The sequence below is a fragment of the Manacus candei genome, unplaced genomic scaffold, assembly GCF_025592945.1.
Source record: "Manacus candei isolate 608988 ecotype Guabito, Panama unplaced genomic scaffold, ASM2559294v1 h1tg000110l, whole genome shotgun sequence".
Lineage (NCBI taxonomy): Eukaryota > Metazoa > Chordata > Aves > Passeriformes > Pipridae > Manacus > Manacus candei.
The window spans coordinates 445,164-453,889 of record NW_026138158.1 but is presented as its reverse complement, the minus strand read 5'-3'; positions in this window follow the sequence as shown (position 1 = coordinate 453,889).

Sequence of the window (8,726 nt, the reverse complement as noted above, 5' to 3'; positions counted from 1 at the left end):
ATATCTCCCCTACAAAAACCCCTCCTATAACCATACCACTGGTCACAAAAACCACTGCTATCATTATTACAACATTAGGCATCATTCTGGCATTAGAACTATCAAAACGCACACATACCTTCTCTGCCCCCAAACAAAATATCACTATAAACTTCTCCAGCACTCTAGGATATTTTAACCCCCTTATACACCGCCTCAGCTCTACTAAACTCCTAAACAACAGCCAGAACATTGCATCCCATTTAATCGACCTATCCTGATATAAAAAAATAGGCCCAGAAGGACTAGCGACCCTTCAACTCAAAGTATCCAAAATCTCAACTACTCTACACTCCGGACTAATCAAAACCTATCTAGGATCCTTCGCTCTATCTATCTTAATTATAATCTTATTTACACAGAACTAAGAATTAATGGCCCCTAACTTACGAAAACATCACCCCCTTCTAAAACTGATCAACAATTCTTTAATTGACCTCCCAACACCACCAAACATTTCCGCCTGATGAAACTTTGGATCTCTTCTTGGCATCTGTCTAACAATCCAAATCACCACTGGCCTCCTACTAGCAATACATTATACAGTGGATATCACCCTGGCATTCACGTCCGTCACCCATACATGCCGAAATGTTCAATTCGGCTGACTAATCCGAAACCTCCATGCAAACGGTGCCTCCTTCTTCTTCATATGCATTTACCTACACATTGGACGAGGATTCTACTATGGTTCCTACCTATATAAAGAAACCTGAAACACAGGAGTTATTCTCCTCTTAACTCTAATAGCAACTGCCTTCGTAGGATATGTCCTCCCATGAGGCCAAATATCATTCTGAGGCGCTACAGTAATTACTAACCTATTCTCAGCAATTCCTTACATTGGCCAAACACTTGTAGAATGAGCTTGAGGAGGATTCTCAGTTGACAACCCTACACTTACCCAGTTCTTTGCCCTCCACTTCCTCCTCCCATTCTTAATTGCAGGTCTCACCCTCATCCACTTAACTTTCTTACACGAAACAGGCTCAAACAACCCCCTAGGTATTTATTCAGACTGCGACAAAATCCCATTTCACCCCTATTTCTCAATAAAAGATATTCTAGGCCTTTTGTTCCTCCTCATTCCTCTAATAACACTTGCCATATTCTCACCCAACCTCTTAGGAGATCCAGAAAATTTTACACCTTGCAAACCCATTAGTAACACCTCCCCACATTAAACCTGAGTGGTACTTCCTATTTGCATATGCCATCCTACAATCAATCCCCAACAAATTAGGAGGAGTCCTAGCCCTAGCCACCTCCGTCTTAATTCTATTTCTAGCCCCATTCCTCCACATGTCAAAGCAACGAACTATAACCTTCCGACCTCTCTCCCAACTTCTATTCTGAATCCTAGTAACAAATCTTTTAATCCTTACATGAATCGGTAGCCAACCAGTCGAACATCCATTTATTATCATTGGACAACTCGCCTCAACTACCTACTTCACAATCATTCTCATCTTATTCCCCATTACTAGTCTCCTAGAAAATAAGATACTCAACCTCTAACCACTCTAATAGTTTATAAAAAACGTTGGTCTTGTAAACCAAAGACTGAAGGCCGCCCCCTTCTTAGAGTTTTCCAAAAAATATCCAAGCACCCCCCAACTTTCCAATCAACACGTACATCAAGGGGAGGGCCCCCCCCTCCCCCCATACCCTACAGTATGTATTACTTTGCATAGCATCCTCCACCACATTAGACATAACATGCATGTAGGAAAATCTGACATACTATTATTGCAAAAACCATCCAAATTTCCATACTATCTCCCATACAATCCAAAACTTGTCATTCACAGATCTAGGCACATTCCCACACAAGGACATAACATGTCATGTTCTAGGAATAATCCCGCCAAACGAACTAAAACCTAAAACTGCTAATTTTCGCATAAAATCCTTCTCAATACGAGGAACGTCACAGAACCTAAAATCCATGGTCCATGGACCACTCACCACTTGCTCTATGTACCAACCAAGAAGTGCTGGGTTATTTATTAGTCGTACTCCTCACGAGAAACCAGCAACCCGGCGTTAGTAATGTTTATCATGTCCAGCTTCAGGTGTATTCTTTCCCTTTCCACCAATAACCCACTCTCATAACTTGCTCTTTGTCGCCTCTGGTTCCTCGGTCAGGGCCATAACTTGCTTAATTTTCCTAAACTTGCTCTCCGTTACTAATGGTTGGGGATGCTCGGCCAACCTGGACCTCGTGATCGTGGCATTTTCTCTCTTCTAAACTTTTGGTTTATTGTTTTGGGGTAGATCTCAATAAGCCCTTCAGAGTGCTCCGCCAGGGGGCTCCCATATATGGTTGACATGTACCCCTTATGGTCGGTGAGCGGTTTTCTCACTTTCGCGTGAAAATTAATGATATGGTTTCAAGTGTTATTCGGTCTCATACTGTTGCACTGATGCACTATCACGTGCTGTTGGCTTGGTTTTTCCATTACGTCTCTCATCAAGTTGCAATTTAATTAATGCACGCCAGACATATTTTTTGTCGTCAATTTCACAAAAAATTACAAAAATTTTGTCATTTTTTGCAATGATCTAGGGACTTTCCCTCTATTCATCATTAATTTTTGTTTTTAAATTGTTTAACAAAAATTTCAAATTTTACAAACTTTCCATTCCCCTAATTTTCCAATTAAGACATTTGCATCATCAATTTGTTAAATTTTTTTAACACATTTTAATCTACCCCATCATTTCCTTTCATCATTCATTTCTTCAGTTGTTTGTTTACACTTTAATCTACCCCATCATTTCCTTTCATCATTCATTTCTTCAGTTGTTTGTTTACACTTTAATCTACCCCATCATTTCCTTTCATCATTCATTTCTTCAGTTGTTTGTTTACACTTTAATCTACCCCATCATTTCCTTTCACCCTCTTACCTCCCCAATTAATCGCCCCCACTACTCTAACTAATATTCCACCCACATACACCTTTAACAGTTGGTCCCAAACTTTTTTCCAACCCTTCAGAAAAAAAGGAATCAAACCTTTATCACCAACTCCCAAAGCTGGCATTTTCATTAAACTATTCTCTGAACCACACCTCCTTAAACCGCCCGAATTGCCCCACGAGACAACCCTCGTACAAGTTCTAGCACAACAAACAACGTCAGCAACAGACCCCAGCCCGCAATTAAAAATTGTCCCACCCCCCAAGAAGAAAACATAACCGCTCCCTCAAAATCCAACCGAATAGATAAAACACCCCCACTATCCACTGTGTTTATCCCTAACCACTCTAACTCAGATAGCCCTATAATAAACACCCCACCCCCCAACACTAAAACTAACCCAGCACCATACCCAACAACCTGCCAGTCCCCTCAGGTCTCAGGAAATGGATCTGCTGCCAATGAAACCGAATACACAAAAACCACTAACATCCCACCTAAATATACCAGAAATAACACTAGTGATACAAAAGACACCCCCAAACTCATTAACCATCCACACCCTACAATAGACGCCAACACTAACCCCACTACTGCATAGTATGGAGAAGGATTGGAAGCAACTGCTAGTCCTCCCAAAATAAAACTAACACTTAAAAATAGTATAAAGTACGTCATAACAATTCCTGCTTGGCCTCTATCCAAGACCTTTGGCCTGAAAAACCATCGTTGTAATTTCAACTACAAGAACATAAAACCTTAACAAACCCGCCCACAACACTACAATCCTGCCCCTTTCTACTCTTCTAACTTCTCAACAACACATTTTTGTTATCCACTAGAACTACTTCTCCAACCACTAAACAAATCCTAAATCAATAGCAACTATTACTACAACTAAAACAAGCCCCAATATAATCACTATGCCTATAACAGCCTTAGTCCTTGTAGCTTACAATAAAGCATAACACTGAAGATGTTAAGACGGCTATTACACATACCCAAGGACAAAAAAGACTTAGTCCTAACCTTACAGTTAGTTCTTGCCAAATATATACATGCAAGTATCCGCATCCCAGTGAAAATGCCCTCAGCACCTTAAAAAGACAGCAGGAGCAGGCATCAGGCACACCACTCCAATTGTAGCCCAAAACGCCTTGCCTAGCCACACCCCCACGGGTTTTCAGCAGTAATTAATATTAAGCAATAAGTGTAAACTTGACTTAGTTAAAGCAACTTACCAGGCTTGGTAAATCTTGTGCCAGCCACCGCGGTCACACAAGAAACCCAAATTAACTTTATACGGCGTAAAGAGTGGTTTTTCATTATCACTTCAACTAAGACTGAAATGTAACCAAGCTGTTATAAGCACAAGATGCATCCAATACTCCCATAGAAATGATCTTAGCTTCATGATCAACAAAACTCCACGAAAGCCAGGACACAAACTGGGATTAGATACCCCACTATGCCTGGCCCTAAATCCCGATGCTTTCACCACTTAAGCATCCGCCTGAGAACTACGAGCACAAACGCTTAAAACTCTAAGGACTTGGCGGTGCTCCAAACCCACCTAGAGGAACCTGTTCTATAACCGATAACCCACGATACACCCAACCATCCCTTGCCAAATCAGCCTATATACCGCCGTCGTCAGCCCACCCCTAAACTGAGGGTTTAACAGTGGGCACAACAGCAACATCCCACTAATAAGACAGGTCAAGGTATAGCTCATGAGATGGTAGAAATGGGCTACATTTTCTAGCATAGAATACCTCACGACAAGGAGTGTGAAATCACTCCTAAAAGGCGGATTTAGCAGTAAAGCAGGATAATAATGCCTCCTTTAAGCTGGCTCTGAAGCACGTACATACCGCCCATCACCCTCCTCACAAGCTATGATTAATTTTATTTATAATAAACCCCTAAGCTAGAGATGAGGCAAGTCGTAACAAGGTAAGTGTACCGGAAGGTGCACTTAGTCTACCAAGACGTAGCTATAACTAAAGCATTCAGCTTACACCTGAAAGATATCTGTTCCATATCAGATCGCCTTGAAGCCTAACTCTAGCTCTTCTACCAGATTACATATAAACTAAGTTAATACTACCCATTAAATCAAAACATTCTCTCACTCAACCTAGTATAGGCGATAGAAAGGTAAACTCAAGACGCAATAGAGATCATGTACCGTAAGGGAAGAATGAAATAGTAATGACAAACCAAGCAATAAATAGCAAAGACCAACCCTTGTACCTTTTGCATCATGATTTAGCGAGAACTACCCAAGCAAAACGCCAATTTAAGCTTGCTTCCCCAAAACCCAAGCGAGCTACTTACGAGCAGCTATCTACTGAGCAAACCCGTCTCTGTTGCAAAAGAGTGGGAAGACTCGTTAGTAGTGGTGAAAAGTCAGTCGAGCTGGGTGATAGCTGGTTGCCTATGAAATGAATCTTAGTTCCCTCTTAATTCACCTCCCAGGACTACACTCAACCCACATGAAGCGAATTAAGGGCTATTTAAAGGAGGTACAGCTCCTTTAAAAAAGAATACACTCTCCCCTAGCGGATAAATTTAATTACAGCTTAATTGTGGGCCTTCAAGCAGCCACCATTAAAGAATGCGTCAAAGCTCCTCACCTAAAAAAATCTAAACTTCCTCATGACTCCCTCTTCCCCAGTAGGCCAACTTATATTAAATAAGAGAATTTATGCTAAAATAAGTAACTAGGGATCCCCTCTATGGCGCAAGCTTACATTACAACATTATTAACAATCCACAGGATATTTTTTAACCTTTACAAGACCTTATACCCAAAACTCTGTTAACCCACCTGTTCTGCGTCACTGGCTCCGCCTACTGGGCGGAGTCAGTGCTGATTGGTGTTACAACCCACCCCAGGAAAAGGGGAGAGGGGGTAACTCAGGTTTTTATTAATAATTCCCTTGGGGTGGATTAAAGTGAAACGACACTAAATAATCGGTGTCTGAAAACATATACTGGCAAGGTTTATTTTAACAATTCTGTATCAACAGGCATGCTAGCAGTTTGGAAGTTGGGCTATCAGTTGGGAGGCATGGCTGAAAACAGGAAACAACAGCCCTAATTCCCAGGAAAGAAAGCCTGGAAGCTTTGGCTTTGTGGTGCAGTTGGTGGGCCACACTGGGCACTCCATGGGCAGGCAGCAAGAGTTTTCTGGATCTGGGAGTCAATCTGGGGGCCTCGGAATGTTTGAGGGGAAGTTGGGAGTGTCCTGTGGGACCAGGATGGGATTTGAGGGCTCCTGGAGGGGCTGGGATGGGTGTATACTGCGGGCATCATCTAGTATTGATGGGGGTAATCAGTGAGCTGACTGTTTCATAATCATCCAAATTTTAACATACAATGTGATTATTAGAATAAAAAGCAAAAAGGTAATATCAACAAAACAGTACCAGGGTGAAGCTCTTGGTTGAAGAGTGGTTTCTTCTTTTTCTCCAGTGATTTTAATTCTTTTTCGTCTGGGTTTTAATCCCATCTTTGGCATTTTGCTGCCAACATTTTGTCCCCATATCCATTGGAAATTGTATTAACTGTTGATGAGAACAAAGTGGAATCCCAAGGTATGTGATATATTGATAGGATTTCACTGGTTGGCTTTTAATTTGTCCAGGTTTATCGCCATAATGCTTCTGCTCTTTAACCACTTGAATCAGAATGAATTGAGTTGTTTTCTGGGTCGGGTTCTCTTTTTGAGTCCAAGGTTTTTTAGTGGATTCAGTATCAGGCACAAAGGAAATTGAGGGAGGTAAAGAATAATCTTCCCTTTGTTCATTATCACAGGGATCACTCAGTCTTTTTTCATTAATGTGAGGAAAGCTGGGAGACTCTAGAAACATCAGTTGAACTTCAAATTCTCCTTGTTTCTTTCCCTCCTGAGACTTAGAATCAGGGTTCTCTGTGGTTTCCCAAGTCTCAATGCCAGGGTAAGACACTGGTTTATGAAGTTGCCTGACCAAACCAGGAGCCTGTTTTTTTAGCAACAGTTTTCTCTCTGCACTCTGGCGCAACAAGACTTTGAAGGTGGTCAACCTCAGTTTGAAGCAGCTCATTTTTAGCAAGTTTATCCGATTTTTCTCCAGTTTCCCTCTCAAAGGCTAACGATGACTTCAGCACCACATTTCTGATTTCAAAACAGTAGATTCAACATCAGAAATCCATTCATGACTTCCCTGTCAGCACTCCATCCAAATGTCTGTGCTCTCACTTTGACCTGAGAGAAACCTCAGGCAGGTGGAAAAGGGCAGATAAAGAAAAAACAGATGGGTCCAGCAGAAGTGATGCTGCTTCTGTCAAAAGCAGAGCAGAGACCGAAAGCACTTTAGGAAGTTGCTTACAGAAGCACTTGTGCATTCCAAGTTACAGCTCAGGAGTCTCAGTGACTTGTCCAACATGAGAGTTTCTTTTCCATTTCTCAACCCCCAGATTCCTCAGGAGTAGGAAACTGGAAACACTGACTGAGAAAAGCTCCATTCCTTCCTAATAATTGTGCTTTGCCCTTCCCATTTGACAGTGCTCTTGGAAATGTGCTGCTATGATCTGGATCTGTGAGCAGCCCTGACCTCCCAGAGCACTCATCCAATGGCAGGAAGACCCCACCTGGCTCCTGCTGGGGTTCTTGCCACCACGACCCAGTATGGGTCAATGGAATGGGGAGCAGGGTGGTGGGACCAGTAAGGACCAGTTAAGGGGGCACGTCAGCATCTCCATCAAGGTCAGACCAGTACAGAGCAGCATAGACCAGTATAGATCGGTATAGACCAGTATAAACCAGTATGGACCAGTATAGACCAATATGGGTCACTGGAATGGGGAATGGGGCAGTGGGAGCAATAAGGACCAGTTTAGGGGGTTGGGGGCGCTTCATCATCTCCGTCAAGGTCAGATCAGTACAGACCAGTATAAACCAGTATAGACCAGTATGGACTGGTATAGACCAGTATGGACCAGTATAAACCAGTACAGACTGCTACGGGTCATTGGAATGGGGAATGGGGCAGTGGGACCAGTAAGGACCAGTTAAGGGGGTTGGGGGCACTTCAGCATCTCCATCAAGGTCAGACCAGTACAGACCAGTATAAACCAGGGTAGAGCAGTATAAACCAGTATAAACCAGTACGGGTCCCTGGAACGGGGAATGGGATGGTGGGACCAGTAAGGACCAGTTAAGGGGGTTGGGGGTACTTCAGCATCTCCATCAAGGTCAGGTCAGTATAAACCAGTATAGACCCGTATAGACCAGTATGGGCCAGTATAAACCGGTATAAACCAGTATGGACCAGTACAGGTGACTGGAACGGGAAATGGGGCGGTGGGACCAGTAAGGACCAGTTAAGGGGGTTGGGGGCACTTCAGCATCTCCGTCAATGTCAGACCAGTACAGACCAGTATAGACCAGTATAGATTAGTATAAACCAGTATGGACCAGTATAGACCAATATAAACCAGTACGGGTCACTGGAACACGGAATGGGGTGGTGGGACCAGTAAGGACCAGTTAAGGGGGTTGGGAGCACTTCAGCATCTCCATCAAGGTCAGACCAGTACAGACCAGTATAAACCAGGATAGACCAGTATAAACCAGTATGGACCAGTACGGGTGACTGGAACGCGGAATGGGGTGGTGGGACCAGTAAGGACCAGTTAAGGCAGAACTCAGCTGGGACTTAGTGGTTTGGGGGTGGGCGTGTCCCTTCTTTAGGTGGGCGTGGTCTCTCCCTGGT